The sequence below is a fragment of the Anneissia japonica genome, unplaced genomic scaffold (genome assembly GCF_011630105.1).
Source record: "Anneissia japonica isolate Jap-2015-1 unplaced genomic scaffold, ASM1163010v1 scaffold287710_len209622_cov133, whole genome shotgun sequence".
Lineage (NCBI taxonomy): Eukaryota > Metazoa > Echinodermata > Crinoidea > Comatulida > Comatulidae > Anneissia > Anneissia japonica.
Window position 1 is genome coordinate 60,223 of NW_022742733.1, and position 8,323 is coordinate 68,545.

Sequence of the window (8,323 nt, forward strand, 5' to 3'; positions counted from 1 at the left end):
ATATACAGAACATTTATTATTTTTTTCTGCGAAGTGAGTCTCATGAACGACAATTCACCACAATTTTGGTAAAATTAATGTTGAAATGAAGAATATAATTTCAGTCTATGTTAGTGCAAAATATCATTAGGCCTTTGTAATCACCGCACGATCGACGCGCGATTATCATGGCAACTAACCCGCGCGTGAGTAATTCGTCACGTACGCTGACGGTTTATGGTCTGGTTGCTATGGTTTTGTGATGTTCAGCGTGTAGGGACGCACGTGCGCCTGGAATGTCGATGCCAGAGTTATAACCTTTGATGTCCCGAGATGTGCGTCCTTTTGTTGAATTACCTTGCCCAGACGCACACCATCGCGTCTGCGTTTAACTCACACAGACCCGACGCGACAACAAATCGCGTCGGGCTGCGTCGTACGACGCTGTCTGAGTTGGCCTTTAGACATATTCGGTTAAACACAGGGTTCTTCACGACTACTGCTGTTTCTCGATTAAAATTTTCATAAACCTAGTTGATCTTTGAATTTAAAACAGTACCAGGTATATATTGAGAATCCAAATAGATATTGTAATAACGTCAAAACAAGCATATATTAGGGGCTATAATTTACTATACCGTAGCTAAGTCAAATCATAGCATCTGCATCATACCATCCAATAAAAAATTATAACTTAATAATTTTAATTTTGAATAATAAGAATCTTTAATATTTTAAATTTTTATCTTTTTAATTTTGCCCCTGCAAGTGTCTAATATATTGCCTGATTATTTAAGGGGGTCCGTTCCATATGACTGCATACTGTATGCGATACGCTAGTCAGTTCTCTTGCTTCCCCTTCCCTAAGGGGCAGACACAACATTTAAACTCAGTTGACCCAAACACGATAGGTGTGATGTGAACAAATTTTGAAATATGGTATCTCCTGATACCCAGAAATAGCAGCTAGCAACTATAAAGCAATTTCTACCACATTTGGGCAGATGAATGTAGGTAAGAATGGCCCCGGAAAATGGCCCCAGGAAAAATGGCCCCGGAAAAAAATGGCCCCGGAAAAAAATGGCCCCGGAAAAAATGGCCCCGGGAAAAAATGGCCCCGGAAAAAAATGGCCCCATATGACAGGTAGGTAAATATGGCCCCAATGAAAAATTCCGTAATAGAAATGATATATATTTTTTTTTATTTTCAAATATTTAAATACTGTATAAGCAAGAATTGAATCAAGAAATAAAAAATGGCCCTCAATTATAAAATTAAAGAAAAAAAATTAATAATAAATAAATAAATAAATGCTGTAAAATACCCTGTAGCAAAAATTTAATTAATAAATCAACATAAAGAATATGCATATTTGAGAACTAAAATAAATTAGTTTTTAGCTCCTATGAGTAGCTCTGGGAGTAGGTCTAAGTATTTTTTTTAATTATTAATATTATTAGATATTATTACTATATTTGCGGTCAATTATCAATATTATTATTATTATTATTAATGGCTCTGATGGGAGGCTCTGAAAAACATTGATTCGGCCCCAGTTTTGAACGACGAACTTGCAGGGAATGTTATAAACCATTTTCGTGAAATTTGAAATAAAAATTTCCAATAAGGTGGCGACTACCAACTATGGGGACATTCAGAGGCCTAGCATTTCGCGGTACGTACTACAGTCATGGATAACATCAACAATAAATCTAAATTGCTAACGAGCACAAACATTTTAAAACGAAAAAAAAAAAACAAGAAATGTTTATATTGAAAACAAGTCCAAGTAATAAATATCTATTTTTTTTAAGAATTGGAACCTATGGATGGCCAGAAATGACACTCTCAAGACTGTGACGGGCATGTCATATTTTTATTTTTTTATTCAGACGACCTGTCAAATTGGGGGGGGGGGTCCTGATGTGGTTTGGGATGTATGTAATTTTGTAATCTAATACACTGTGATTGTGTAAGTGACAACTAAGTACAATTAAATTGGTCATTTTTTTTTTAAAAGATTTTTTATTGGTTGAGAATCTATGCTGTAGCCAATAAATAAAAGCCTTTTGTTTTGAAATGCCATATAAAAAAACATGTCTAAAAGTCCAGGTGTTATTTATCTCTTGTTTATTTGGGAATAATCATCTATTTTATGGAATAAATACAGAGTTCCTTCATTATATTAAAGTTTAGGTTTGTTTATTTAGTTTTGTAATCAGAAACTACAGTTACACCTTATTTTACGGGAACCTTAATTTGTTTATTTGTTATTTCATTTGTTTTATGAAATGACAATAATAATAATAATAATAATAATAATAATAATAATAATATTAATAATAATAATAATGGCAATAATTTGTTACAATACTGTAACTTACAAAGCAACTTTTAAAAAATAGTAATATTGCATGCGTTAAAAAAGATGCTGTTAAATTAGTATTAGAAACTTTTTAGTAGGAATACATATATACAGTACAGTAAAATGTACAATAGTCAGCGAGTTCGTCAAACAAGGTATAAAAAATGTCTCGCCTTGGGTAGCATCTTTTTAAAGAAAATAATTAATTTCATAAAAAAAAAAAAGTTACTGATTGATTAAATAATTCTATTTTAAATAAGAAATGATTATGCACAGTTAAGATAACATAGGACAACATTTAAAAGATCATTATATTAGTGCTACTGAAACTGTTAATTATTTCAAGGTATTATCTAAGTGCAAATCCAAGTTTGACTGAATTAAAGAAATGCTTTGGATCAAAGAACTGAAATCTACACTTAACAAACAAACTGATTCAGTCAAAGCCAAACTGTTTATCTAGTTAATCTGCTGAGAAGGGCTAATTATTGCTTAGCTCCACTGTGGCTCCACACAGTAGGCCCTATTGATATGTAAATTAATTACTGTCACTGCTTGGTATTTTTGTTTTTAGTTTTTTCAATTTACTTAATCTTGAGAATGGTTCCATGATGGACCCGAAACGTCGATCTTTCTTGTCATTAAATTTTGTTTTGAGATTATGTTCTTAATTGATTTAATAAATAAAAGCCACAAATAATAATTTGATTTACTAAATTTCATTATGTAAAAATAGTTATGCTTTAACATAGATTAAAAATATGTTACGAATTTAGTTTTGGAAAAGAACCCACTCTTTTGTGAAATTAAGAGGTTTATAGGTAAAAATTGTAAATTTAGAAATATGTTTTTTATTTTTTCCTTTGAACTGAGATCAATATGTGATTTTTTTAAATTTCTTTAAAAGCATTTGTTTTTTAACAATTACAGCAGATGCAAATAATGTTTAGAGAGATAATCGAAAAACAATGGCCATTAAATAACATTTTTTGATAGTAGAAATAAAAGTTTTAAAAACTTTATTTCACTAACAAAGTAGAGGAATGACATACAGTAAACAGTACTTCAACTACCAAAATATGCAACTCATAGAAAACCACAACTTCACTTTTGTTAAATATCAAATGAATTAACTTTACATGTTATAAACAATGCAAATAAACAGTAGTTAAAGCATGTGGATCAATTGTGTGTTTGAATCTCAAGTTCATGTATGGGAAAAGGGAAAGTCTTACTTTCTCGCAAAATGAGCAATACATTTTCTGCTTAGAGTTTATTCAAAGAAGTATTGCTTTTAGTAAACTGAATCATTAGGAATACACTTATTGAAGCAACTAATTTAGTTGCATACTTGGTTTTTACTCGTCACTAACTAAATCCAAGTGCCTACTACTGGCTTAGAATTATATATAGTTATGTATGGCAATTATGCTAAGAATTAAAATGGCGTGTGATTGTGAGGGTAGGGTGATTATGGTAGGATTAATTGGTATTGCTAAATCCCACAAACCTCCCAAAACACACTGTAGAAAATTAAACAATTCAATTGTAATTGACTGACTTGGTATATCAATTAGAAAATTAAATACATTCATAACTATTTTTTGGTTAAAATTTAGATTTTTTATGAAAAAATACTTGCAAATACACCACAAACCTCTAAACACACTGCAAACCCCATCTAAACCTTATAATTATGATCGTAGAACTCTCTTTTTCTTAAAAAAAAAATAATAATAATTTGATGTTCATACTAACCCACTGTTTGTTGGGTTTACCAATACACAGATTGAATTTTTGGAAAATTGTGATTTCGCTTCCGTGAAATCGGCCACAAGTAAATTATTTTAGTATTAATAAATGCATGAATATGTTGATTTATTGATTATGTTGTTGCCATTTTTTAACATTTAAATAAAAAAAAATGTGTAATTCATGGCTTTTTATTTATCTTTGAATATTTTATCATTGAATATTAATTCTTGCAAAAGTAACATGTAAATGGTAATTTGTTTGATGTTAGATTCCTTTTAAAAACTAAATTATTTAAGATAAAAAAATGCAAATATTGAATCAAGAAAATCAACTTTTAATACAAAATTTTATTATTGGGGCCATTTTTACCTACCTGTCATATGGGGCCATTTTTACAGGGGTCATTTTTACCGGGGCCATTTTTTCCGTGGCCATTTTTTGCGGGGCCATTCTTACCGTACACTACCAAAAATGTTAGTTAATCCACGGCAGTCCTACATATATCTACCGTTGAGCCGTAACATAATTGCATTTGACAGAGTGGCCACTCTGGTTTTACTGCCCAAAGCCGAAGCCAAGATTGCCATGGGATTGGGCGGTGTTGTAAAAATAAACCAACTGAGGATCTGGGATCGCTAGAATCAACTGTGCCAAGGGGAAGAGCCCGTCAATTGGCTCCACAGGTTTACCAGCTCTTATTTTGGAGTTCGGCCCATTATTTCCAAATTTCGCTCACATCGACATCCCCATGGTTTTGACCGAGGTGGGTATAGACTATCTCTATGCTAATTTGTGGCTGCCCCTTGAGGGACTCGTAGTGGCTCTGTAGGTTTCCACCAGCTATATCCGGACATCCAGAGGTGCCAACATATGTGGGACCCAACTGATTTTAAATCCTGCAGCGTGGATAGAGGTAGCAGGAGTTTAACTGCCAAGTTTGTTAAGCCCCCTCTGGCTGTTATACTGCGCTCTTTCATTAAGACCTGGGTAATTTATGCAGTGCATTTCAACAATTTACAGGGATCTTCTTGATTTACGAAATTACATTACGGACGAAAAGTTATGGGGACAACCCACCTCCGATGACCCATGGTTTGCTCCCACCATGAGTAGTCGGCCAAATTATAGGCTTGAGTCACTCAGCAGAGGACACGACTGTCCTCTCGGAGGGCCCCGCGGAACCTGTTACGCCACTGATTCTGTCATTTTGTCAGCTTCATAGTTCTCTCACGAAATTCATGAAATACAGAATACAATACAAACCAATTATGCATCGCTCAATGAGAAATACAAAGAAATATACTAACCTCTTATCGATGAAAATATTAACACTATAGATATTGATTGCCAGATAAAATTCATCGTTCTACAATTTATTTTTTACACTTGTTTCTTCATTGTGAACTTCAAAGCAACTGAACGATAATCTTGATAAACTATTAAATATAATGACATCACAAAGCTGCATTATAGATTTTGCCTATCATTATTTTCTTGAAAACTTATTTATAACCACACTGTGACCCCTGTTCTGAGTAATGGACTATCTGGAGGATGTAATTATAATCAATATTTAATGTAATACTTAAAAAACCTGTTCAATAAAATTGTTTTGATTGGATTGTATTCACTATTGTAGGCGTACTCCAGCATAGCTTACCATCTAACATTTTATTTTCTTTAAACACAATGGTTCTTCCTTATTTATCGTACTGTAATTTGGTATTGGGTACTGTAACAAACAAACACCAACAATTATGTCCATGGGTTAGGACAGCAACAACAAAATTAGACCAACTCTTTAAATTACAGAACAAAACACTTTGCATTTGCTCCAAGTCTAATTCTTTATCACATACTAAACAACTTTTTTTTTACATGTAAAACTTTAAATATTTTTGACATTAATAGGCTTCAAACTGCGATATTTATGCATAGATACGCTAATAACTACCTCCCAGAATCATTTACAAAATACTTTAAGAAACATGGTGAATTACACAATTCTAATGATTACATTTTTTTCAAATGCCAGACAAATTTTTGCCGTAATTTTGTTAATTTTAATTGACTAAAGTGATTCTCTTGATCAAAATCTTAAAACTGCACCATCTGTTTTAAATTTTTAATCAAACTACAAAAAACATCTAATATCAAATTACGCTGCGTCTTAATAATTATATAAATAAAAAGACCGTTAAGTGAATAATTTGAAATGTGTAGCAACTACTGTTTTTTTTTTTTTTTTTTTTTTTTTTTTTTTTTTTTTTTTTTTTTTTTAAAATTTTTTTTTATTTTTTTTTAGTTTATGTAATTATAATTAGTATTTAATGTAATACTTAAAATAACCTGTTCAATAAAGTTGTTTTCATTGGATTGTATTCACTATTATGGAAATAATCTGGTTTTGCTAATAAATTACTGTCATTGACTGTCATTAAAGCAAGAAGAAATATTAATTAAAGTGATAATTCAATCAAAACAGATAAGAGGATAAAATATTAAGATATTGCCTACATACATTAATGAACATGACTTTTTTCATTCAAATTATTATTAAAGGGAACTATTTAATTAAAAGTAATTTTTAAAGTAAGTATGGACAAGTCCTTTTAGAATATAAACTATTAAAGAAATATTATTTTTAAAAAAGCGTTATTAGTGTATTTAAACTTTACTACAAATTTTACAATTGAATTTCTATAGTTTGGAATATTAATTAAAGTGACAATTCAATCAAAACAGATAAAAGGATAAAATATTAAGATATTGCCTACATACATTAATGAACATGACTTTTTTCATTCAAATTATTATTAAAGGGAACTATTTAATTGAAAGTAATTTTTAAAGTAAGTATGGACAAGTCCTTTTAGAATATAAACTATTAAAGAAATATTATTTTAAAAAAAGCGTTATTAGTGTATTTAAACTTTACTACAAATTTTACAATTGAATTTCTATAGTTTGGAAAGTTTTCATTAAAATTGCAAACTTTAAGCAAAGTGACTGCTGAAATATGCAATGTTTATAATATCCTCAGCATGTTGTCAAAAAAAATTAAATGAATTAGAGGCGTATAATAAAAAGTTACAATATCAACTATCCTATGGTAAAGCTTGATAAAAAGAAGCCCACCCAACATTGTCCATTCCACTGCCCACCCAAAATTGACAATTGTAGGGGGGTGCGTGAGGGTCCACCTCACTACCCCCCACCATGGTTGGGGCTGAGGGAATAGACAATTTTGAGAATATGGACCTCTCAGAACGTTGATCCAGAGTTTTAGCTCGGTTTTCCAGAATCGGTCACCCTATTGCCGACAGTCGTGATAGTTGCAGTTCACAGACGAAACGGGTGCCTTTCCGATTGCGCAGGGCAGTTATCAATGCACCCTGATTCGTTGAACAAGGTTCAACCTTCCCGGCAACTGTCGCCGATAGGGTGAGCGATTTTATGGAAACCGAGCTTTACCCAGACTATCGCACATAATGGGTTCCCTGAGTGGGCGGGGTCATGGGAAGAAAATGTAATTGATTGTTCCGTCGCTGGAAGATTATTTTAGATGTGGGGTTGGGGGTGGTTTGCAGTAGTCTGGTGTTCTCCTAGCTTAGCAAATTTTTGTTTTGTCTAGATGCAACTTCTTCTTCTTCTTCTTCTTCTTCTTCTTCTTCTTCTTCTTCTTCTTCTTCTTCTTTTTCTTCTTCTTCTTCTTCTTCTTCTTCTTCTTCTTCTTCTTCTTCTTCTTCTTCTTCTTCTTCTTCTTCTTCTTCTTCTTCTTCTTCTTCTTCTTCTTCTTCTTCTTCTTCTTCTTCTTCTTCTTCTTCTTCTTCTTCTTCTTCTTCTTCTTCTTCTTCTTCTTCTTCTTCTTCTTCTTCTTCTTCTTCTTCTTCTTCTTCTTCTTCTTCTTCTTCTTCTTCTTCTTCTTCTTCTTCTTCTTCTTCTTCTTCTTCTTCTTCTTCTTCTTCTTCTTCTTCTTCTTCTTCTTCTTCTTCTTCTTCTTCTTCTTCTTCTTCTTCTTCTTCTTCTTCTTCTTCTTCTTCTTCTTCTTCTTCTTCTTCTTCTTCTTCTTCTTCTTCTTCTTCTTCTTCTTCTTCTTCTTCTTCTTCTTCTTCTTCTTCTTCTTCTTCTTCTTCTTCTTCTTCTTCTTCTTCTTCTTCTTCTTCTTCTTCTTCTTCTTCTTCTTCTTCTTCTTCTTCTTCTTCTTCTTCTTCTTCTTCTTC

General features: G+C 32.0%; 1 protein-coding gene across 1 annotated transcript in view; it reads right to left on the reverse strand.

Moving 5' to 3' along the window:
- LOC117119245 overlaps positions 1 to 5,452 on the reverse strand; it is a 31,879-nt gene extending 26,427 nt beyond the window's left edge. Inside the window, exon 1 of the mRNA XM_033264047.1 lies at positions 5,408 to 5,452. The gene's annotated coding sequence lies outside the window, so the exon portion shown is untranslated. The remainder of the gene's footprint in view (positions 1 to 5,407) is intronic.
- Positions 5,453 to 8,323: the final 2,871 nt, after the last annotated feature.